The sequence below is a fragment of the Mauremys mutica genome, chromosome 11, assembly GCF_020497125.1.
Source record: "Mauremys mutica isolate MM-2020 ecotype Southern chromosome 11, ASM2049712v1, whole genome shotgun sequence".
NCBI classification, from domain to species: domain Eukaryota; kingdom Metazoa; phylum Chordata; order Testudines; family Geoemydidae; genus Mauremys; species Mauremys mutica.
Genome location: NC_059082.1, coordinates 37,006,365 through 37,031,700, shown reverse-complemented (window position 1 = coordinate 37,031,700; position 25,336 = coordinate 37,006,365). Strand labels below are relative to the sequence as shown.

Sequence of the window (25,336 nt, the reverse complement as noted above, 5' to 3'; positions counted from 1 at the left end):
CTTTACAAAGGAGGTCAGTATCTTTATCCCCATTTTGCATATGGGGAAACTGAGGCACAAGGCGGGAGGTGGATAAGTGCGCAGGGTGCCTGGCAATGGAGAACCCTATCTAATGACTATAAATACCATGAAACCTCTTCAGCATTCCTCATTTCCCAACTTGTAACTGGCTATCCCACACATGTTAGCAACACACCATTTTTCCTAGTATAGCCAAGGCCTAGGGGACCCTAACAGAGAAGGCATTTTTTTGCTGTGTGGGTCTGACCTGGGAGGCAGCTACTGTCTCTGAAGTCGGATAGGAGATGAAGGGCCTTGGTGCTGCTGAGGATCATGTTCCAGTTGGAATGGGCTGCCAGATGAGAAAGGTGGAGCAGGGACTAGACTAAAAGCCATGCAAGGCTGCAAGAGGTAAAGATTTGGCTACCCTGTCAGTTCTAAACCCAGGGGATGCAAATAGGATTCAGGGGATGGCAACCACCTCTCTTTGTGGCTAGATGGGAAGGGGTCCCAAAATTATTTTTCCATTGTAACATGATGTTACAGTATGGAAAAAGCTGAGAAGCACCTACTGAGAGACAAGGTGCAGCCAGCATAGGGGAGGAGGTGCAGCAGATGTGAGGTTCCCTTCCTCCACAAATGGTCCTCAGTTCCCTCTCTGTGTCATGTGGAAGCAGGAGAGTGATCATTATGTAGAGTATTTGGAGATGGAAACGGTTTCCCTTTCAACCCTGCTAGCTTCCAGCTCATCCTCTTAACTGCTCAGATAAGTCTGCTTGGGGTCTATAGTCCATCATTCCATCCTTTGCCAGAAATGTTTCTTCTCACATCCTGAGCTGAGGGTTTGAAGAAAGCCTTGCCAGGCTGGAGCCTGGACTCTAATGCCTCTCCATTCCTGTTGTACAACAGCAGGCTGGATTCAAACCGGCCCCCGGCCACTTGCCTCCTCTGAATTAAGCTGCCCTCCCTCAGCAGAGACCTCCTCCAAACCTCTGCTCGGCGACCCAGCCTGCTGAATTATTGACGAGAGCTAATGTGTGCATAGGTCGGCACATCTCGCTGTGACCTTGATATTCCGTTTCAGTGCAGCTTTCCCTTGCGGCTCCTTTTTCATGTGTTGGGGCCGAGTTAATCTGTTCACGCTCACTCGCTCTCTCCCTCTCCATATCTTCTTCCCACTGTCCCTTCAGCTCAGCGACTGGCTTCTGGGGAATGAGTGCTGTGAGGGGAGAGCACCCCAACCAATGGCAGGGGCATGGGGGGAAAAACAGGAACTTACTGGCAATTACAATATGTCCCAGGGGCCTGGTTCTGCTCTCACTTACACCGGCCTTCCACTGGAGTAGCACTAACATGATTATTTCAATGACAGTATCACCAAGAGGCCCCATTGTGCTAGGTTGTGTCCAGTCAGGGAGGGTTCCTGACTCAGAGAGGTTCCAATCTAAACAGACAAGGGGTGGGAGAGGAAACCGAGCCACTGAGCAGAGAAGTGACTTGCTCAATGTCTCACACAACAGGCCAGGAATAGAGGCCAGGGCTTCTGGCTACCAGTTCAGTGCCCTAGCCACTGGACGGCAAAGTTCTTTTCTTACATGGTTTCCAAGGAGTGAGCAGCCTAGAGGATCCTCTTCCTGCGTGATGCTCAGATTGTCAGCCTGGATCTCAGCATCTGCCATGCTCTGCCTCCTGCAGTGAATTCCGGTTACATGCGCCTCTCTCTGAGGTATCATTGTAAAGTTCCAAGAGAAATGCAAAGCAAATAATAATCATTAGGAACCACTGCAAAGTGGGGTGAGGGAGAGGAAAGGAAGAACGAAAGAGATGGGGAAAGTAAAGGAAGAAGACGGGAAGGAGAGCACTGGGACAAGACTGGATTCTGACTTGGGGGACAGTCGTTGCAGAGAGAAAATCTCTTTGTGTTTGCTTTAAACAAGTGCTCCCCCAGTGTTGCGAGGGGTGGAGTGGCATGGGTGATAGTGCTATGGGTACCAAAGAGCTAGTGTGAACCAGGCCTCGGAGTACTGCAGGGGAACTCACCCCCTTGGAGTGCTGGGCCAAGTCTCTGATACCTCTCCGGGCACTGAGCTGGGTCTCAGCACCATGTCGGGCCCTGATTTTCTCTTGCTTGCCCCATGCTTAGAGAGCTCATTGTGTCTCCCTCTCCCCTCCTCGGCAGGTACTTGCTTTGCCATCAATCCCCCCTTCCTAACAGGGAATCCATGGAACTTTCCCTCTGAGCTGAAGCTGCTGAACGTGTCTGTCTCTAGCAGCTGCGTCTTTGCACCGTTGCTCGTAAATGTCCAGGTAATTTAGTGCCTGCAGTGCACTAAAGCAACAGCCCTATCAGAGGCTCTGCTTAGACACAAAGGAGTCTCGGCCTCCAGCTCTTATGTCACTCACGTGGCCTATAAGTCTCACTAAGCAATGAGAACCTAGGTTCATGTCTTAGGCCATTAACATCTCATTTTAACCCCTTCAGTGCCTTTTGTTGCCCCCTGACCCCATCCCAGCTCCTGCCCTGCTCCTCCATCATGCTGTATCAGGGTTTCTCCCAGATGTGAATGGGGAGCCGGTGCTCTCAGTCCAGTTCCTAGAAGGCAACTGCCAGCATCACAATCAGCATTAATTAGCCCTCTCGTCAGCTGTCTCAGCAGAGTGTGGCTCACAAGTGTCCCAGAGCAGCTGCAGCAGCCCTACAATTAATCAAGCTGTCCCATAATGGAGAGGCTCTTCCCTTTGGTCTCACAGCCAGCCACGCCCTCCATCTGCTTCTCTGCTTGGGCTTCCTCTGCCTCTGATTGCGTCCTGCTCGATGCTAGCTCCTGCCTGCTCCTTGCTGCTGTCTTTTGCCCTGCTCTGTTCTGCAGCAGGCGTCTTCTTGGTTCCTCCGCGGGGCTGCCTGTTTGCTGAGTTCTGAGAACGAGGGTGGGAGATTGCATTAGATGGGGGCTCGAAGAATCGCAGCGCGGGGACAGGGTGTGTTCCCAGGGCCCGTTCCCAAGTGCAGGCCCACACACAGCTCCAAAGTGAGGATGACAGACAGCGCATTAGCCCCTGCCCAAGTCATCCTCACCAAGCCATGGCTGAGTCATGCCTGACAGCAAGCATCACTTGGTCACCAGCTCTGCTGAGAGACCAGCCTTTCTTCTGCCCCTATATTGCCCCTGTGCAGTGCTGCCCTCTATATGCCCAGCGGCAGTGCATGGCATCCCCTGGGGTGACTGATTTCCACTAAGGGCAGGTCTACACTAAAGGCGGGGGTCGAACTAGGATACGCAAGTTCAGCTACGTGAATAGCGTAGCTGAACTCGAAGTACCCTAGTTCGAACTACTTACCCGTCCAGACGCCGCGGGATCGAAGTCCGTGGCTCCAAGGTCGACTCCGCCACCGCCGTTTGCAGTGGTGGAGTACCGGAGTGGACCGGAGCGCGCGGGGAGTTCGAACTATCGCGTCCAGATTAGATGCGATAGTTCGAACTCCGAGAAGTCGAACTCACCGCGTCGACCCGGCAGGTAAGTGTAGACTAGCCCTAAGAAGGAATAAAAAGGGAGTAATTCTACATGAGCAAACAAAACCGAGGGTCAGAAGCAGGCTGGAGGTGTGGTACTTGTGGGCGTGAAGCACATCCATGGTGTTAAGGCTCAGGGTGGGATGGTGGCATGTAAACCACTGCCTAATAAGGTAATAGAATGTAGAATGTAAGGCCAGAAGGGCCCACCGCCTCTGTCTCCCACGCCAGGAACCCAGCCAGCACCCACATGCCAAACCAACAGCTGAAATTAGACCAAGGTATTACAGCCCCAGGAGACTAACCTGTTACATGCCACAGGCAAAGAGCAGAAGGGAGCGAGATGCACCAAGGCCCCTGCAATGGCAGAAAATTGTTCAAGTGAGATATACCCAGATAATTCCAGCAAGTGACCCACACCCCATGCTGCAGAGGAAGGTGAAACCCCCCCCAAGGTGAATCCAACCTGGGTGGAAATTCCTTCTTGACCCCACATACAGCGATCAGCTAGACCCTAGCTCCACACCAAGGGTGACTAAAGGCATCACCCCTTATGGGAGTGTGCTACAGAGCAGCATCTACAGCACCCTGTGACTGTACAGCTTATGCTCAGCTCTGTGGGAGGAGCTGGACCCATGGCCCCAGGCCTCCTCCTTTGGGACAGACTCATACCAAAGTGAGCCAGAGGCTTCTTGTGCCTTTTTTCCAGTGCTCAGAGCTAGTTGCCAGCTAGTCCTTCACACAGGGGTATTTTTGTGGTGACAGTGCTATTGTCAGCGGTGCGTTTGGACTGTGTCTCCTGTTACTGTATAGAAATTCTACTGAACATTGCTGTAAGTTACTGAAGTTTAAACAAGGAAAAGCACTCTCAGGTAGTGGTGCTGGAGAGAGTGGGGCTTTCTCTGTATGATTCCCATGCTATGGTGGAGTGGGAGCTGCCGGGTCTGTCTCTACCTTAATGCTCTTGTGTCTGTATTGAATAGGACCTCATTGTTACTGAGGCTGGCCCTCTCCTGATGATCTGTAAAGCTGTGATGGATTTCTCTAAAGGCAAAATAAATTAAGGGAAGCATCTTACTTGGATCTGGATCAAGGTTTAAAGTCAAACAGGTTCTCCATCAAGCACCGTCTCTGTCCTGGTACTATCTGCCTGCACCATGACTGTAGAGGCATGTCACTTCCTTATGTTGTGCTAGATGCATGTGGACAAAGCCTCTCCAGGTTGTGAGGGACAGTATCTCCAAGAGCAAAGCACCCCTAGTCACTAGTCCATACGTTCCCCTTATGAGCAGGTTCTATCTCCCTACAGCACAGCACAAGCCCAGGTGGTGCTGAGGATGGGGTCCTTCATAACCTAAAGATGCTCCAGCTCCCCAGAGTCCAATCGGAAACCCTGGAGAAAGGAGCATGCTCCATCTCTCTACAGCCCCAAATGAGGCCAGGGCATGAGGGGAGCCATTTCCTTTGTAACCTGGACCAGCTGGTTCCACCCACCCTACAGCCCAGAGTAAGCGTGCTGTCCAGCCCGACCTAGCATGCTGGCTCCACCCCTGTGGCCCAGAGTGAGGCTAACTGACGCTGAGTGTGCTGTCTTGCCTAACCTAGCCTGCTCCATCTTTCTCCAGGCAGCCCTGAGTGGCGTTAGAGGGTGCTATGCTGCGGTGGCTGCTAATCTGGACATGCTTCATTTCCTCACCTCCTAGCCTGTCACAGGAGCAATGTGCTATTCCTCACAGTGCGGACATTTCCTATCTACCACAGTGCTGGGATCCTTGTATAATTTGCCTTTTAAAACGATAATTCCCCATTAAACAGAGATATTTAGCCTAATATAAGTAGACAGATCAGTCAAGGCAGTAATGTACTCCAGTTCCCAAATGTTTAGTTTCCTTTGGCTAAACTTGCCTGTAAAAGGTCTTTTTCTCCTCCATGGATGAGAATAACAGCTTTGACCTTGAAGGGAGGAAAGAGGAGGGTTTTTTACTGTTTTTCTTCCAAAATATTCAAGTGAGAGGGATTTTTGCTTAAACAATTTATGCCCCGTGGATAGATTTATTCCGTTCAGCTGCCAGCCACAAGAAAGCCCTGTTAGTCCCCAGGGCGTTTTTTCAGAACCGGTAAATCCTGCACATTAAATCTGCTCACAAACATGAGGGACCAATCACACTGGCTAGAGCCAGCTATGGCGCGGGCAGGTGTCAGGAGTCTCCCACACAGCTGCCCCTGACACCACCACCTGCCACTCCACTGCTAGGCCCCTAGGCAGCCATGGGACTTGGTGCAGATCTTCCAGTACGCCCTGCAGCACCCCTGTTATTCCAGTCCTGAGCCCTCCTGCCGCTCTGCTAAGCAGCTCATTCCCTCCTGGAGCACCAATCCTGAGCTCCACATACAGCTCTGCCAATGCACCCCACTCATGGCCTTCCCACTGCTCCTTATGCCTATAATGACCCCTCACAGCTCAGCTGATGTCCAGAAAGCCTGTTCTTTCAGCCCTGAGTCCTTACACATAGGTCTCTTTTCCCAGACCTGCATAGTTCTCCGATATCTCATGCTTTTGTCTTACATTGTATGGAGGTGCCTATTGCTGTACTACAGTGTATATGCTACTTGTTGCTGCCCTTCTGCTGCTGCTCCTGGATTTATCCCCGCAATTATAACTCGCTCAAACATTTTGGGATAAAGTGTGTGTAAAAAGCAAACAATGCCATACACAACAAAGCTGCTTTGTACTGTGGTGTTGTCCATTCTGCCAAAGCCCCTCCTGACCTCTACCCCCAACCCCTATGACTAGTGTGAACGTCTGCCCGGTCTTGCTAGTACACTTCTGTTCTGACTTTTAGCATCCCCACTATACTGCCTTTTGGCTGACCCACCATGTTCCAGTGGATGGGGACCTGGGTTCTATTCCCAGCTCTGCTACTGACTGGCTGTGTGCTCCTAGACAAGACGGCTCTGTGTCTCAGTTTCCTCTCCCACCCATTGTCTGTTTATATTGTAAGGTTTTGGGAGCAGCGACTGTCTCTCGTTATAGTGTGCTTCAGACACTAAAGCCCCTATTTCAGTCGGGGCTACCATAATACAGATAATAGTCACTAGTTTCTTTTTAATATATGATGTCCATTAGGATGATATTGAGATCGCCAAGCTCTTCCATTTGTGATCTGAGCCATATTTGAACCCATGGTATATCTTCCGGGATGGGCAGCCAGTTTGCTTTGCCACAGTAGTGCTTTTTATTGCCTTACTTCTTAGATTTTCTGTCTCCTTCTTCACTCCGATGGATGCCAGCACAATGTTTGAGGAAAAGACAGGCGTAACTTCTGATCCCAACACCTCAGAACTTCGGGGGAGGTTTGAGTTTGGCTCATGGCCTGCCTCTGACTGTATGTGGTTTCATTTGATAGACTCCGTACTGCAGACAGCCAGGTGTCTCCCCTGCCTCTATGGAAGTGCAGTGTTTTACCTACGGCCTAAACAAATACTGCATCTTTGCAGGACCCAGTGCCAAGGAGAGTTTTCTCAAATCATGTACTCTCTCCACACACATGAATCTATCTCTGCGTTATCCACACAGTAGCTATGGCTGAACATCGGATAGCTTGATTCAGTTGGGATGTGTATCTTTAGCTTTATCTAATCCTCTTTGGTCATAAAATCAGGCGGGGGGATCTAACAAGAACAGGATTTTTCACACCATTTCTAGTACTTCCTGGTTTCTGGCTGGGTTTTAAGTATTACAGTTCGTGTAGTATTTCTGCGACTCAATGGAATCAGGGAGCGGGGAGCCAAGTGAAAATGAAACATACAAGAAACTGTGCACACCTTTTCTGGATTTCATAAAAGTTTTGGATCAAAGGTTCAGGTCTCGGTTCCTGTTTTCATAGAAAAAACACCCAATTTTCCATGAATTGATTTGCTCATCTCTAACTATAGCACCCATGTTCCATCTAACTAGCTAAGTTACATTCTGCTGTGCCTAAATTGCCTGAAAGCTTTTGACCCATGCAGGGCCGGTGCAAGGATGTTTCGCGCCCTAGGCGAAACTTCCACCTGCACCCTCCCCCCCACCCCTCCGCGCCCCCGCCCTGAGGCGCCCCCCTATGGCAGCTCCCCCGCTCCGCCCTGAGGCACCCCCCTTGCAGCAGCTCCCCACCCTCCACCCTGAGGCACCCCTCCCGCCCCAGCTCACCCTGCTCCGCGCACGAGCATGAGCACCCCGAGCACGCCGTCGCTGCTTCACTTCTCCCACCTCCCAGGCTTGTGGCACCTAAGTTGATTGGCGCCGCAAGCCTGGGAGGCGGAAGAAGTGAAGCAGCTCACCCCTGCCCCGCCTCCTCCCTGAGCACGCTGTGGCTGCTTCACTTCTCCTGCCTTCCAGGCTTGCGGCGCCAATCAGCGTAGGCGCCGCAAGCCTGGGAGGCGGGAGAAATGAAGCAGCCATGGCATGCTTGGGGAGGAGGCAGGGCAGGGCTGAGCTGGGGCAGGGAGGAGGCAGGGCAGGGGTGAGCTGGGGCGGAGCAAGGGTGAGCTGGGGTGGGGAGTTCCCCTGCATGCTACCCCACCCTTACTTTCTGCAGGTGGCCCTCCCTGCGCTCCCCTGCCCCAGCTCCCTCCGCCTAAATGCCAGCGGTGACCGGGACAGTCGAAGATCCGGCCGCCACAGTCACTGCCAAAGAAAATGGCGCCCCCCCAAATCCTAGCGCCTAGGTCACCTAAATGGTTGCACTGGCCCTGGACCCATGAATAGAACTTCCACTGTGCTCACCCCGTTAACAGATGTCTAACAATAACATCTTGCATTCCCATAGCACTTTTTTACATTCCAAGGGATCCCAGTGTTGTTTGTGTATAGGAATGGCTGCTACCACCCTGGAAATGGCGTTATCGGCACCTCTCAAGTGGAAGGTGGGAGCACACAGTCACAACACTGCATGACAATTTGGGACAGGAATTAGAACTAAGTAGAATGGAAGGCTTTTCATTCATCCCCCAAGTTACCCTTCGAATCTGAGGTTTGAACAAACCCCAGGTTCAGAGAACACGGTCAGAGCTGCCAAGCTTCACCTAGGTTAATGCTGGAACCATGCAAAGCTGCTAGTTTCTATTGTTTTGAACCATAAGTTGCCCCCTGTTTGCTCAAAAGGTCCCACGCTTATTGTTGTGTGTATTGCAGTAACACCTGAAGGCCCACCAGGGCCTGTTGTGATAAATGGGCCTAAAAATTTGCCCTAATTGTGAGTTCAACTGTAATAAACAAGTGTAAGTTCAACTTATAAGACAACTTATAAGTTGTCACAATAACCTATAAGAACAAATGGTGGTGGGAAAAGGTACGAAAGGAAGACTGAATTAGTCCAAACAAAAAGGCCTCCTGATATAACTGAAGGACTGTGTTAAGTTCATGGTAAGTAAACAAGAGAAGTGTTGAACCAGATCAGTGAACCAAAACTGGGGTGTTGGAAACTAGGCCTAGTTGGTGAACAAAATAATGAGGGGCTGGGCTATTCCACCACCACTCCCTTTGTGGGTCTGTAAAGAAAGGGACTTGTGTGGGGGGGGGGGGGATATTTGGCTACCAGAGCAAGCTTCACTATCATGGCTGCCATTCCCATGATCTCCTGATCCTGAGAGAAGTCTTGACCTGACCAGGCCAGAGAGAGGGACCTAGATAACATCGCCACCTTTGCCGGCTCCAGTTGAATCCCACACACCACCTGGGATGAAATGGGATCAGACTTTAATTACAACAGCTGCAGCTCATCTCGACTAACTTCGTCTCTTTTCCCCAAAGGACAGTCGTTACCATCTTTGGTACCACCCAAGAGACCTTCAGACGAGGGCTTTTTTCCTCTAAAGATTCTCTCCAGCTAAAGGGAAAGAGAACAAAGGGTCCTGGTAAAATGAAAGCCTCACTTAATCCTTTGTATTTCAAATGCTTTGACTGTTTTTTCCTTCTTTTCTGTGTCTTTAATAAAAGGTTAAAAGGATTTTTAGTGGTGTGTTTGCCATGGCACTAAGCAGGCTGAGGTCTCTGTAGACCAAACCCTGAACCTTGTTAGCAATATTTACTGTTGGACAGCAACTAGCTAATGTTAACACCTTTAGCCCATATGCTCCACTAACCCATCGTGCCAGGCAGTGGAGACCAAGTGACTTGTCCATGGTCCCACAGCAGGGCAGTGGCAGAGCCAGGAATGAAACCCAGATCTCCAGAGTACTCCCATGCCAATGCCCCTATCCACTAGACCACACTGTCTCCCTGGGCTCATGGTCAGGTTTTTGATGGAACATGAAACCAGGTGAGTTTTGCGTGGTTTAGGGGTTACTCCAGGAAAGGTTCACACAGTTCTCTGTGACGAATCCTGTATCCATGCTGGGTGTTTGTTCAGTACTGAAGAGCGCCACCTATTGGCAAGAGCCCTTGGCTATTTGTAGCATATGTGCGCTACTTGGTATGTAGATGTTCACCATCGCCATTAGCAAACATGCCCTGACTATAGACCAGATGGAGCAGTGCACCTTGAGAAGAGGGTGAGACGATAGTAAAATCGTCACTGCAGGGAGAGAGGAGTTATCTAATAGACTGAGCAGGTGGCTGAGCGCCAGGTACTCACAAATGCTAGTCCTGGCTCTAACACCGGTTCCCTCTGTGACCTTGTGCAAATCATGTAACCTCCTCTCTGCTTCAGTTTCCCTTCATATGCAGAGGAGCTTCTAACCCTTAGCCACTCACAGGGGTGTCAGAGGGTTACTCAGTTAATATGCGGCTAGCACTTTGAAGAGGGAAAGAGACGCATTAGCGCTGATTATTATTTTATTACATCTCCCTCTCAAACATACTGTCACCTGCTCACGAATGTACTTTGCGCCCAGAGGCACGTTCAGTCCAGGTCTAGAAGTGCCTCACAGAAGTGGGTGAGTCTCATTACCCCAAGTTTGCACCTAGGCACAGCAGTGACATGTTTTACCCAAGGTGAGAGAGCAACTGGTAGTCCCCAGAGATAGGATCAGAACCAGGTCTTCTAACTCTGCAGCTACTGCACCATGCGGCTTCCTATGGGTGCTTGGAGCTCGGGAGTCACCTGGGTTCGTTTCTACTATGTAAATGTGCTTTCCAATGGGAGCTTCCCCCCACTGCCCTTCTTTCTGATACTTCATTTAAATACACGCTAGAAACACTGCAGATGGAAACAGCCTCCTGATATCGGATCATCTTGTCCATCCTCTTCAAGACTATTCCCTACTGTAACCTGTCAAGCTTTGTCCAATGGAATTATAAAAGATGCAAGCAGTGGGGCTTCTGCTTCTTCCCATGGGAGGCTCTCCCCCAGCCTAATAGATCTCTCTGTTCACATCATTCACACGTGGGAAGCCGATTCTACTTGTGCTGCATATAAACATGTGCTTAAATATCCTCTAAGCAGGGGAGGGCAAGAGCCAGAGCCAGAGCCAGGGAGCCTTTTGCTGGGAAAGTAAAGAACTTGTAAAGACCTTGACCCTGTCTGCTTTGGATTGCAGCCATTGGACCCATATTTCCAAGCACTAGAGCCATCCAGGGAGACCCTCCCACAGTCCTTGGTTGCAGGGCTTTCACAGAGGATGGCATAGTCCAGTCATGATTGCTTATTCAGCTAGATTTCGCAGTGGTCTTTGGTACAATGGCCCATGGGATTCTGTTGACCCTGTTGTAAACCCTGGGCTTGACTGTACCATTAAGATGAAGTTCTGGGTGGTGGAGATGTGTAGTAGAGCCGCCTTGCCCCACTTGGAACTCTAAAAGGGATTGTACCATTTCCTCCCACAGAGCTTAGGGTGGATGTGCAAGCTGCATGATCCCTCTGGGTGGTGCTGTGCACTCCCATCTTTGCACAGAGATGAGGCATGTCCTCATCCCCTTTGGGGTCACCTGCTTGGGATGTTAGGAGAGAGCATTCCCCTGCATTTAGGGATGGGGCCTGGTCCCTGGGTGAGACACAAACAGGGCTAGGCTCCATACTCCCCACCATAAAAAGATCAGTTGCAGACTGGACCAGGCTAGATTTGAAATAGCCAGTGGCAATGGTTCCCCATGGCCACAGGGCATGTATTTAAGGTGAACACTTGGATGGCAAGAGTCAATGAAGCAGCACACAATTGTTTTTAATTATTGAAATGAAGGTGTTCCTGGCAGGAGCTGCGGGGCCTCACATGACCCCAGCAGCCACAGCTCCTGTTTTAGCACCCTGCTGAGTGTGATGTTGCAAGCACAGCCAAGAGAGAGGTGTTTATTAAGTCCTGCCTTTTAGACTCACTCCTGCAGCTCCATAGGTGTGGATTTCATACCAGAGCCAAGCCATTAGGGGACTCCCAGCTTTATCCTAGTGTCAGTGGGGAACTGCTAGAGGTCAAGCAGATTAGCAGAAATGCACTGGAAAAACAAGCTCTCTACAGCTCCGCAAGGGAAATGGATTGCAGGTGGATTTTAGGGCCCTTTTCAGCACTGTTTTCTCCAGTTTTCTAACTAAAGTTTTCCCCATGTGTTTGAACAGATTTAAACCCCAGATTTCTCTAATTCTAGTCAGAATCTGGGCCTTTGAACCAAGGAGTGTAACTAGATTGACTTTCCAGCAGAACCATTTTCCTCTTTTTAATTCTCTTCCTCCTCTTTTGCATGACTTTAGTTCTCCCTTCAGCGCCTGTTCACTCTTTTGGCACTGTCCTGTTTTGCAGGGGGCCATGTCCAGAATTGGATGAGTCGCCACAGACACTGCAGCACCGTGAATAGGATTTCATGACACCTTAGCTCGGCCGGGGCAGTTCCATCATTCCAGCGTGAAACTTCTGGGCCAGAGCCATCATCTTCTTCCTCCGCTGGGGAGACTGCCTGAGGTTGCATGGCAAGGCCGTGAAGGTCAGTCGAGACGGTAGGTCCCCAGTTTTTCTCATTTTCGCCTCCTTTTCATGTAGAGTTTCATGTGCTGCAGTGGGAAAGAATAGCCAGACCTCTAGGCAGCCCTGTACTTTCCCCCACTAGAAATGAAAGCTCTTCTAAGAGCTAGACCCCATAATGACTCCCACAGGCAGGACTGCTGAGTCCAGAGCTGATCACAGGAGTCTAGTTCTATCCCCTGACATTGAGCCAGGGCTGTGGTGTCCCAAGTACCTCAGGGATACGCCCAGGAATGGGCTGGGGAGAGGGAGATGGACTGGGGAGGATTAAGGCAGGATCCTTGAAGTCCCATCTCAGTGGACAAAGGGAACCCCAAGCCAGCTGTGAGTGAAGGAGATGGCCTGGGTGAGGCTTAGCTGAATCCATGGTGAGCACCTCAGGCTATGTCACAGTGTGACTGGTGAATGAGAGCTTCTGGAGAGAGAGGCTGGGTGTCATGTGGCTCTGAGTTAGGCAGTCTGTCCAGCACACCCAGCCAGCTACTGAAGAGAGGGCTGGTGGCTGGCGGGGAGAAGAGGAGGGCAAGTTTATCTGGGCCCAATAGAGTCAAATATTCAGAGCAGGGACTTGAACCAGGGTCTCCCACATCCCAGATCAGTGCCCTGACTGGGCAATTGGCTGCTCTGGGGGGGAGAGGCTGTCCTTCAGAGGGCCAGAGATGCTGTTGTGCCACGCTGGTCTGTCAATGAACTGGAACTATCTGGACCAGCCAAACTGAGGGCCAGATTGTGATACCCTGACTCACTCTTGGACGGATCCTCACCTGGTGTAAATTGGTGTAGCTCCATTGACTTCACTGGAGCGACAATGATCTACATGAGGAGCTGACCCACTGAGTAGCATCTTAACTCCAGGAGTAATCTCATTGAAATTGATGGGACTGCTCTTGCTGGGCAAGGGGATTCGGACCTGGCCTAGGGGAACAGGAGAAGCTACTGGTTCCAGCTTCAGAGAGTTTCCCATCCTTGAGCAGAGTGGAGCTGGAATTTCCCCAACTGTGGGCAGGGTTCAAGAGTCTGGAGTCCTCATTTAAAATGAGGAAGCTAGAAGTGGGCAGAGCTGTTTGGCACCAGGGGTACTAAAGATGGGGAGGGATGGGAGTGGCCATGGAAGGAGGAGGCACAAAGAGCATGGATGAGGTCCAAAAGCACCTGGATTTGTTCCTACTGCCATAGAGGCTTGAAGATGGTCACTCCCCAAGGCACAGACATGCTGGGCCAGGAGGCCATTCCCCCTGCCCCACATTTCATCGTTCTTCTGTCTGGCACAAACCCCAGCCAGCCAGCAGGGTACGCTAGGGCCACCTCCTTCTCGAGCCGAGGCCAGCAATGGAGTGGAACAGGAGCAGAGGGCCAGATCCTCACAGTAACTAGGTGTTGTAACATTGACTTAATGGGGTGAGGCCACTAACAACAGCTGAGGGTCCTGGCCAATTATGTGAGTCTATATCAAAATGGAGATGGGACCAGAGGGAGCTAGGGATCTGAGGAAGTGCGGAGGGGGCAAACAGAGTGGAGTGGCTAGCATAGCTGGGGGTTCGAACATGCAAGGACACACATTAAATGGTGTCAGTATGGGGAGGTGCAGGGGACCTAAGCGAACACATACTTAGGGGCCAGTGGAGGTAGCTGGCCAGCAAGCAATTTAGTCAGGATGGCAAAGGGGTTACCCAGTTTTATTTCCCAGCATGCTCCCTGCCAAATAAGACATGCACTGTGTCTGCAGTACAAGCAGGTCTAGCTAGCTAGATGCCTTGAGAGCCTAAGGAATGGTTACTGAACTGGTGGATCAAGGCCAAAGAGAGATTGAATAGCTATAGCATACAGGGATGTAGCAGAGGTGGGACCCACCTCTCAGCTCATTTCCTCAATCCTTTATTCACAATGGAGAAAGGTAAATAGCAGGGTCCCCCAAGGATCTGTATGGGGCCTGTGCTGTTCAACATGTTCATAAATAATCTGGAAAAGGAGGTGAACAGTGAGGTGACAAAATTTGCAGATACAAAATTACTCAAGATAATTAAGTCCAAAGCTGACGGTGAAGAGTGGCAAAGGGATCTCACTAAACTGAGTGACTGTGTGACAAAATGGCAGATGAAATTCAATGTCAATAAGTCCAAAGTAATGGCCATTGGAAAACATAATCCCAGCTATACATACAAAATGATGGAGTCTAAATCAGCTGTTACCACTCAAGAAAGATCTCGGAGTCATTGTGAATAGTTCTTGGAAAACATCCACTCAATGTGCAGCGGCAGTCAAAAAAGCTAACAATGTTAGGGACCGTCAAGGAAGGGATAGATAATAAAACAGAAAATATCATAATGCCACTATATAAATCCAGGATCTGCCCATATCTTGAATACTATGTGTAGTTCTGGTTACCCCATCTCAAAAAAGAGATAGTAGAATTGGAAAAGGTACAGAGAAGGGCAACAAAAATGATGAGGGGTATGGAACAGCTTCTGTATGAGGAGAGATTAAAAAGACTGGGACTTTTAATTTTAGAAAAGAGAGAACAAGAGGGTTGGAGGGAGTTGATAAAGATCTATAAAATTATGAATGGTGTGGAGAAAGTAAATAAGGAAGTGTTATTTACCTCCATCACATAACACAAGAACCAGAGGTCACCCAATGACATTAAAAGGCAGCAGGTATAAAACAAACTTAAGGAAATTGTAGGGAGCCAGGGTGGCTTCCCTCTGAACCTGAGGGTAAAGAGCTGTTCTCTCAGCCTGAGGGGGCGTGGCCAGGCCAAGCTTACTCCACCCCCGGAAGGGGAGGGGTGGAACAGGAAGTACAAAGGGCAGGGCCCTTAGCCCAGTCAGGGCAGCACCAGGGAGGGAGGCAGACGCAGACCGCGGGCTGCTCCCTTCGGACCCTGCTGCCGCGCCAGGGGAGGCCCTGGACCAGGAGAAACCTGACCTGGAGGAAGTACTGGGGCTGCCAGGGCTGCCCGCTGCCAAGTACCCGGAGGAACTGGAGGAGCCTGAGACAGAGGGGGAGCTGGAGCTGCCCACCGCCGAGTACCCAGAGGGACTGGAGGAGCCTGAGTCAGAGTGGGAGCTGGTGCTGCCTGCAGCCGAGTACCCGGAGGGACTGGAGGATCCTGAGTCAGAGGGGGAGCTGGTGCTGCCTGCAGCCGAGTACCCAGAGGGACTGGAGGATCCTGAGTCAGAGGGGGAGCTGGTGCTGCCTGCAGCCGAGTACCCGGAGGAGCTGGAGGAACCTGAGTCAGAGGGGGAGCTGGAGCTGCCCACCGCCAAGTACCCGGAGGGACTGGAGGAGCCTGAGGCAGAGGGGGAGCTGGAGCTACCCACCGCCGAGTACCCGGAGGGACTGGAGGATCCTGAGGCAGAGGGGGAGCTGGAGCTGCCCGCCGCCGAGTACCCGTAGGAGCTGGAGGAACCTGAGGCGGAGGGGGAGCTGGAGCTGCCTGCAGCCGAGTACCCGGAGGGACTGGAGGAGCCTGAGGCAGAGGGGGAGCTGGAGCTGCCCGCCGCCGAGTACCCGGAGGAGCTGGAGGAACCTGAGGCAGAGGGGGAGCTGGAGCTGCCCACCGCCAAGTACCTGGAGGGACTGGAGGAGCCTGAGGCAGAGGGGGAGCTGGAGCTGCCCACCGCCAAGTACCTGGAGGAACTGGAGGAGCCTGAGGCAGAGGGGGAGCTGGAGCTGCCCACCGCCGAGTACCAGGAGGAGCTGGAGGAACCTGAGGCGGAGGGGGAGCTGGAGCTGCCCACCGCCAAGTACCTGGAGGAACTGGAGGAGACTGAGGCAGAGGGGGAGCTGGAGCTGCCCACCGCCGAGTACCCGGAGGGACTGGAGGATCCTGAGGCAGAGGGGGAGCTGGAGCTGCCCGCCGCCGAGTACCCAGAGGAGCTGGAGGAACCTGAGGCGGAGGGGGAGCTGGAGCTGCCAGCAGTGGAATACCCGGACGAGCTGGAAGGACCAGAGGGACTCGCTCAAGGGACCGGGTAGGAAGAAGCCCAGGGACAGAACTGCACAGTGCGGTGAGTCTATTTGGTCAGCGTGTTGCGGAAGGACCCCCACTGACCCAGTGGCGGGACCCTCGCCCCACCACTGTCAGGGCCCTGGGCTGGAACACAGTGGAGTTGGGTGGGCCTGCGGTCCCCTACCTGGCCAACCCCCCTCGGGTAGCAAAATCCCGATAGCACGCTACAGACCCTTGCCGACGCTCCCCTGCCTGAGGGCGCGCTACAGACCCTTGCCGACACTCCCCTGCCTGGGGGCGCTACAGACTCTTGCCGGTGTTCCCCTGCCTGGGGGGTGCGCTACAGACTCTTGTTGACGCTCCCCTGCCTGAGGGCCCTACAGACTCTTGTTGACGCTCCCCTGCCTGGGGGGCGCGCTACAGACTCTTGTTGATGCTCCCCTGCCTGGGGGGCACACTACAGACCCTTGCCAACGCTCCCCTGCCTGAGGGCGCGCTACAGACTCTTGTTGACGCTCCCCTGCCTGGGGGGCACGCTACAGACTCTTGTTGGCGCTCCCCTGCCTGGGGGGCACGCTACAGACTCTTGTTGACGCTCCCCTGCCTGGGGGGCACGCTACAGACTCTTGTTGGCGCTCCCCTGCCTGGGGGGCGCGCTACAGACTCTTGTTGACGCTCCCCTGCCTGAGGGCGCGCTACAGACTCTTGTTGACGCTCCCCTGCCTGAGGGCCCTACAGACTCTTGTTGACGCTCCCCTGCCTGGGGGGCACGCTACAGACTCTTGTTGGCGCTCCCCTGCCTGGGGGGCGCGCTACAGACTCTTGTTGACGCTCCCCTGCCTGAGGGTACGCTACAGACCCTTGCCGGCGCCCCTCCCTCCGCTAATTCCCCAGTGACAGAGGCTTGACCCAGGACAGCCAATGAGGCAGTAGCTCCCCACCGCCCCCTAGTGGCTCGGTGGGCCAACCGACACGGATTACAAAGTACTTCTTCAGACAACGCACAGTCAACCTGTGGAACTCATTGCCAGGGGATGTTGTGAAGACCAAAAATATAAATGGGTTCACAAAAGAATTAGATAAATTCATGGAGGATAGGTCCATCAGTGGCTTTTAGACAATGTGTTAAGGAATGCAATCTCAGGCGCTGGGTGTCCCTAAACCACTGACTGCCAGAAGCTGGGACTGGACGACAGGGAATGGATCTCTCGATAATTGCCCTGTTCTGTTCATTCCTTCTGAAGCATGTGGCACTGGTCACTGTCAGAAGACAGGATATTGACTAGATGGACCATTGGTCTGACCCAGTATGGCCGTTCTCATATTCTTATGTCCTTCAGTAAAGGGAGGCAGAGTTATGATGGAAGGAGACCAAGCAGGATTCGAAAGAAGGACAGAGTCCTTAAAAGGCATCCCTTCTGGGAGCAGGAGAGCCAGGCATGCTCAGCGAACAGGTTGTAGTGATAGGAGGGAGTTTTGTCATTAGAAATACAGTCTAGATGGCTGGGAATGTGATGACAGTGAAAACTGTGAGGTTATTTGCCTAGTGGGTGTGAAGGTGTCAGATCTTATGAGCCATATACTATGGATTGTTTTTTAGAGAGATCTCAGAAAGAGCCTGTGGTTGCAGTACGTGCTGTACCCGTGACATAGGGGATTGCAGGCGAGAGCTCCTGGAAGCTAAATTTAGACAAGGCAAAAAAGCTTAAATCTAGGTCTTTGATGGTAGTTTTCTGTGATGGGGAGGAGCTCCAGGGACTGGAGATAGCAAAGGAACTGACAGGGTGTTACCACATGCCTTTGTGTGGCAGGGCAGAGTTCCCAGAGACTGGGGAGATTGGGGTGAGGGGTGGGGGGCTAGCAGCACCCTGTAGGGGTATGCTGTAAGGATCAGACATATCATGTAGGCATGTATCAGGTGGTCTGACCGCACCTGAAGGTTGGTTGTACCAGGTGGTGTGTTCAAGTCAAGCGGTATTTAATCTGGCCTTTGCCTTGTGCATGTCATGGGGGTTGCCTTGAGCTATAGAGAAGATTTTCCCCCAGCCCAGAGGATACATTTGTGCTGCGGGAAGGAAAAAACAAAACATTGTGTGAACATGAGTCTGTTCCCCAGCATTCTCTCAGGACAATGCAGTGATGCTGGGGTGTCAGCACCTCGCCAGGCCACGGCCTCTGAATGCACTGCCAGATGCAGCCAACTCCTCCCCAATGCACCCTGCCCTCACCTAGACTCTAGCTCTTGAGGCTTCCCACAAGCACTTGCTGCTGGAAATTCGCTGTTGCCAGGGATCACATTCAGCTCTGACTTTGGTGACTGCCGGTCCTGTCCCAGTCAAAATTGCACCTGCTTATGCTGGGGCTTTGGCCTTGGAAGGAATTGGCTAGCCTTGTTTGCTCCCTAAGGAGTGCAGATAACGGGGTGCCCACGTGCCTGCTTAACTCTTTGCCATCGAGCCTTCGTGAAAGGCAGATTATCCCACCAAGTCCATTATCTCCACGTTTTTGGCAGGCCTAATGCTTCTAAATCGTGTTAACCGGAGCCTGGCCTTCAGCCCGACCTTTACGGTCCCCTGCTGCTGTGACCCTCCCTTCTCTGTCCGAAGAGTCAGTAGGGGAGGCTAATCTCCTCCTCAGGATCTTGCTCTGCTCTGACGGCAGGCCAGCAGTCACTGGATAAAGAGCTGGAATAAAGCTGCAAGAGAGACTGCTGGCTCAGGCTCAGCTTACTGTCTTATTGCAGTGACTCTGCTACAAGGCGTTTATGGGATTAGGGCCAGTAAGATCACTGCAGGCAGTGGACTTGTCCTCTAAGAAGCCATGGCAAAACGGCTTGGCCTGTTTAACTCCCATGATCCTCCGAGTTTGGGTTCGCGGTCTGCTGAGGGAGGATTAGAGCCAACATTGCCCGCCCTGCCACCAGCATTGGTACGAGACCCAACACCCCCACCAAAGGAGGAATGGGCAAGGCACAGGCTGGATGGGCAGCCACTCATTGTGCCCTGTGTCAAGAGGGCACAGTGATGCTGAGGGAGTTCCACTGCATGAAGCACCTGTGCCTGGCCCGAAGGTTCTGTGCACCAGGGCCCCATCCTCAGCAGCATAGGCCATCTGAGGAGACCAGCCAGCCAGAAGACAAGTTCCACAGCCCATCCACAGAGAGCTGTGGAGATCAGGGGCAAAGAGAGACAAGGATGCCTTGGGAAATAGGGAAGGGAAATAGATGTGGGGTCTGCTTTGCTGATGCATGGAAGGGAGGCCAAACAATTCATAACCTAAGACACAAACACATCTAAGGTTGTGCGTGAGTCAGAGGATATAGTAAGGTCATGGGAATGAGAAATTCCTTCACCCCAAAATGTTGTTTGCTTTTAGACTGTCATTAGAAAACCCTCTCATTCTCTGTCCAAGCAGCCTCACATGGACTGAGAATGAACTGGTATCCTAATACCAAAAGATACCTCGTTGAGGGCATGCAAATACATCACTCTCTCCTCCTCCCGCAGCAGTGACAGTGCCATGATCCGGGGTTGTCCATTAAGTAACGTCCCTTTTAGCTACTGGAATCTTTGACCACTCTGTCTGTTTGGTTGACTATCTAGGATGGCTTAATAAGAGAAGAAAGAACACGAATTATTTATCCACTAACCTCCTCCCCCACCCAATCCCAGCCTCCTGCAATCTGAAATGTAACCATGTCAACATTTTTGCCATCTAAGTGGTCATGGAAACTGACACGCAAACTCCTGTGCTTCCCAAAGCATCTTATACATTGACATGAAATTGTGCTTGGCAGATGTCACTAAACTCCTTTGCTTTTGGTGACAATACTGTTTCCACATTAACTAATGTATTTCAAAAGGGGTGGCGGGGGGGGGGGCGGGAATCAGAGGGAACGTGACAGGAAAAAAGGATTGGAAATGTGGCATAAACAAAATATGTGCTGGAATGTGCTGTCAAAATTTCATTGCCACTTGTTTAGGAGGAGCCACCCATAACTCACTCCTATCTGTGCCACTCACCCCAAATGCACAGTATTTAAAACCTGACAACACTCCCACCCCAGAACAGGCTTGTGATGTGTTGAAGCTGACCAGTTGTCTTGTTATTCCAACAACGTGATAGGACAACATAAGCATTTTACATCTGCTTGAATATACATCGTTCCCTTTTATTACCACAAACTCTTTCTCGAGGCGAAACGTGCTGACTCCCAGCCCCTGTGCATGATGACCTGTTAAACCTCAGCTCCACTTTCAGAGCTGGTCAAGTCTGGAGAGATCAAGTGTCCCAGCCTTGAGCCTGGGTTTGAGGTGAACGTACTGTTTCTCTTTAAAGGGGAGCAAAGGCTGACCAAAGCAAGGGGCACATGTAGACAGAAGGTAAGAAGCTGCCCCTATCTATTGCCCGGCAGGAGGACCACACAGGGAAATGTGAGCCGGAACCCGAATTAGCTCCTTGTCCACTGAGTTGGTGGAATTGGCTGCATCTCAGTCCATCCAGACCAGCGGTTCTCAAACTGTGGGTCAGGACCCCTGTTTTAATGGGGTCACCAGGGGTGGTGTTAGATTTGCCGGGGCCAAAGCTGAAGCCTGCGGGCTTGAGCCAGGGCTCAGGTTACAAGCACCCTGCCTGGGTCTGAAGCCCTTGAGCTTCCACTTTGCTCCCCCCACCCAACCTGAACTTGAGGTCCCTGCTCCTGGAGGTCATGTAGTAATTTTTGTTGTCAATGAAGCTTGAGAACTCTGATCTAGACCCTTATAATCCCATGAGAGATGGATAGAGGAGGGGGAGCTGGGGTTGGAGAGCAGTTAATTTTACAGCTGCAAGTGTGGCCCCTGCTGACCAGGTTGGAGAAATGATGCTCAACAAGGGACCTCACCTCACCCCGATCCTGAGGGTGCTGCAGAGGTGCAGGGACTGCATGCATGTGTCCAAAAAGTGAGATCACTGCAGAGCATATATGGCTGCAGAAAGACAGGGGTTAGATCCCAAGGCACCAGCCCACCAGACGAATCCTGAATGATCTGCGAGCCAGCCCCCTTCCTTCAGATAACTTCCCGATACTTCAGCGACATTAAACAGGAGCAGAGGGCAGCTGGGATTCTAACCCCAGTGGATCTCCCACTTTGGTTAAGGATGGTGCGAAGCCAGGAGATGGTTGAACTCTCCTCTGGGAAAGAGGCAGATTGGGGAAAGGGGGAATATTTATCCTTCGAGGAACCATCCCAGGCTTTTCTGACACCAGCAAGAGGTTCTTTCCCAAACCAGTTTGCTGAGTCCTAGCCAGTACTGGGAGCCTCCTGACTTCTGCTGAGTCATTTACCTCTGGGTTTCTTTCTCCCATTCTCTTTCCCCATCTTTATCAGCAGCTAATGAAACAGGCCAGGAGAGACCCAATCCGTACAGTAATTAAATTTACTTAGCGGGTATTCAGCTGGAGTAATGAGAAGTTTAATTCAATGATTAGTTTTTTCTTTCATTAATTAAAAATGGAACAATGGCGCAATTACAGTGGGCTGAATTGATTCTTCTCTTTGAGAGATGCTGATGGGAGAGGGGGAATTTGTTCTTTTCTCCTCCCTTCAAAGAAATCTGTTTGGCTCCTCGCAGTCCTGCACCTATCTGGACTCCTCTCCAAAGGCTGGGATAGACCAGGGTGAGTGTGTGTCCGAGTGCATGGCTGATCCAAGGTCAGTGTTATACAGTGCTGCATGACTCTCGGCGGGAGATGACTCAGTGACAGACAGAGGCAGTTAGAGGAGTGCAAGGAACAGCTCGTGACTGGGCTGGTTCAGGGGACTCCAGCTTCAGGGAGCACTGGAGGGGAGGAGAGCTTTCTCAGGCCGTGGGATCTGCTTAAAGAGATCGTGGTGGACTGTAGCTGGGACTGAGGCCTGGTGCTTGGAGCTGTGTGGGACTCTGAAGTGGTGCAAGATAGTAAATGTTGGGGCTGCAGCCTGGTAGGAATGGTCGCTGGGACAATGGAGGGCATCTTGGCTAGCAGAGGGCATCTAGACATGTGGAAGTCATCCCAGAGGGCAGACATTGGTTGTGGTGGTCTCTGGGGTGGGGATTACCCTGGTAATAGTGGATATGATTGTGGTGGTCTCTGGAAGGCTGGATGTATTTGTAGGGTACTGGAGCTGGTAGTGGCAGTTTGTGGTCTCTAGAAGGACATGGGGCAGCCAGAAGCTAGTTTACTATGTGATCCCTGGCGGGACCATATAGGACAACAGATCCTGGCGGCTGGAGAGAGAGGGGATGGCTTTTGATGGAGGAGAATGGCTGTGTGGTTTTCTGTGGGGCTGGGTTGGCTGTGAGGTCTCTGGGGAACTGAAGGGCTTTCCTGGTGCAGAGCGGTGTTGGACACTCTGCTGTGTGAGTACCCAGGGCAGTGGAGACTACAAAGCTATGCCAGCTTTTGCCTACGTAGACCCTGGCAGGCTGCTGATGAAGAGAGACTACGTGAGAGGCTGAAAGTGCCCGAAAACAGCTGCAGCCTCCTCCTTCTACAGGAGAAGTAAAGCCCAGGAAGCAGATGGTGCTCACGAGGAAGTGGCATGGCCAGATTCACTGATTCAGCACATCCGCCTCTGCCATGGGGCTCCAAGGGAGCCTCAGCCACAGTTTAGAGCTGCCATCCCATGGAGGAAACCTGAGGACAGGCCGGCAGGGACAGCCCCACCTTCCATCCCTCTGGGTGCGTCGCCCCAGGTTAGCACAAGGAGGGGTGACTGACCTTTGGACTGTGCCAGGAGAGTGGGGCCTAGTTGCTGTGGTCTCCAGAGCACCTTAGTGAATGTTAGGCCAGTGGAGTCGTAACTGTGGGCATTGCTGAATTCAGCCTGGCCCAGCTCCCACTGTGAGGTCAGTCAGTCGCCCAACATTTCTCTGTTGGATGTTTGTGGGACTCAAGCCCCTGCACAGTTCAGCATTGCAGGCAGGGGACTGGGGCAGCAGGGGGCTGTTGTCCTTAAACAAGGGGCATCGGCAGGGCTGTGGGAGGGCTCCCGACTGATACTGGCCTGTAAAGCACACAGGGGTAGTTCAGATCACAGACAAAGGGAGGGGGACGCGTGTTGGGAAGCCGGATGGGAAGGCGCCAAAGTGGCTCAGGATTTGCTATTGGGTAGGGAGACTTTTACCTCTGGGTCTCAGCCTGAACCCAGCTGGGGCTGGGTAGGTAGCGAGCAGAAGCAATTCATTCCTCTCTGGTAGCTGCGTGAGAAAAGCCCGGGGGCTCTGCCCAGTCCTAATGGACAGGTGTCCGCAGCACAACTCACTGGCATTAGTTGGCGCCTTGGTGGGCAGGATGAACAGAGAGGCCAAGGACCAAAAGGATCTGGAAGCCGAGTTCCCCGCCCCTCCCTAGAGATGCTCCCTCTGAGTCACAGGTGGGTGTCAGGTGCCTCTGTCAGCCAAGCCCATTCATGTGGACCGGATTCAGTTTGGAACAAACCCTGCCAAGGTCTGTAACCCCGGCTGCTACCTCCCCTCTGGTACGCACATCATTGCTTGCCACCCCTCTGAAATGGCTGGGCTAAGGCTGTGGGCCTCTGCCCCACAGACAGGCACTGCAAGGAAGGGTTAGCAAGGAGGCTGCGGCAAGGTGAGGCATGAAGGTGCTCGGCGGTCCAGGGGTTTGAGGCATTGAAAAGCTGTGGAAAATTGTTTTCCAAAGGGCTCGTCTGATGAGACTTAAGGCCTGCAAGCAACAAACGCTCTTCTCGCATGTCTTGGCACAGGGCAGGCCCTGCCAGGCTGAGTGTCTTTCTGCATGAGTGCATGTGTGCATGCTGCTAAACCTGAGAGGCCACTTGTTCCTGAACCCAATGGGGGGAGCTCAGCTCAGCCCATCGGCCTCTTTCATTTTCTCCTTTGCAAACAAATTAGTAGAGCTGCAAGCAATGCTGGAGCTGGGCAGGCAGGTGCTCTGCTCTCTGTGTTTTACGGTCTCTCTTCTCCTTAGCCCTCCCTCCTCTCTCTTTCCTTTTTTTTCCCTCCACCTCAGCCTTACTTCCTCCATATTCCTCAATTTTCTTTTTCTCCTCTTCCCAGCCACAATCCTTTTCTTTCCTGGTCTACGCCATCTCGTTCCCCTCTCTTGAGCTGTCTGGCTCCCATTTAAAAATTCAGGGCCTGACTCGATTACATTAATGCTGCTCTGGAAATATGAATGGGCCTTGAAGGGGCAGGAGATGGTTTTGAGATAAGGAGGGAGCATGAGAATAGCTGTTAAGACTAGCCCCTATGCAGGGGCCTTCCCCAGCTGGTATAGAAGTGGCTTAGTGGCTCTGTGTCAGCCCAAAGTGGGAAGAGAGAAGAGGATGGGGCCGGGGCCAAGAGTAGGGAGGGAGGAGATGGTGACCCACAAGTAAGGATAGCCAGAGCACGCTTCACTGTGGAGGGTCTGTAGGGAGTTACAAAAGGCAGAGCATGAGACAGAGCCACCCTATGGCTGCTCTAACTTACCCTGAGCTAAGCAGGCCCCCTGAAAACAGAGAGCAGAGGTCTCTTAAAGCCACCCTTGTGCTGCTCCAAGAGCATGAGTAGCTGAGAATTGGAGTGATGGATTTTAACGTGGAATAACAGTTAGAGGGATTTTACTTGTATTATTTGGTTGCCTGATTTGGAATTTGATTGGAAAATAAGTTGTTGGGTTGTTCCCCCGTGGTAATAATTATTTTATCCTGCTCAGGGCTCTTCTGAAAAGAAAACAAACAACTCTCCCCCAAAACCAATGAATATCCACATGCACATTCATCCGAGTGAGCAGCAATCACCTTCTACCCACTCAGCTGTTCCCTGCCGAGCCCTCTGCTAACAGGGCTTGCCGATAGCAGAAACGCACTGCGCCGCCCCTGAAGCAACAAGGCAGGTGGAGGGGCAGAGAGCGAGAGGATTAATAAAGGGAATTTAAAGCAGCGCATCTGGTTGG

At 52.0% G+C, this 25,336-nt stretch overlaps 1 protein-coding gene across 2 annotated transcripts in view; it reads left to right on the top strand.

Moving 5' to 3' along the window:
• LINGO1 (leucine rich repeat and Ig domain containing 1) overlaps positions 1-25,336 on the top strand; it is a 481,986-nt gene that overhangs the window by 275,360 nt on the left and 181,290 nt on the right. The window contains exon 4 of one of the 2 annotated variants that reach the window (XM_044980007.1): positions 12,225-12,405. The gene's annotated coding sequence lies outside the window, so the exon portion shown is untranslated. Of the gene's footprint in view, positions 1-12,224; positions 12,419-25,336 lie in introns of both variants that reach the window. The other variant, XM_044980006.1, reaches the window with a different exon arrangement.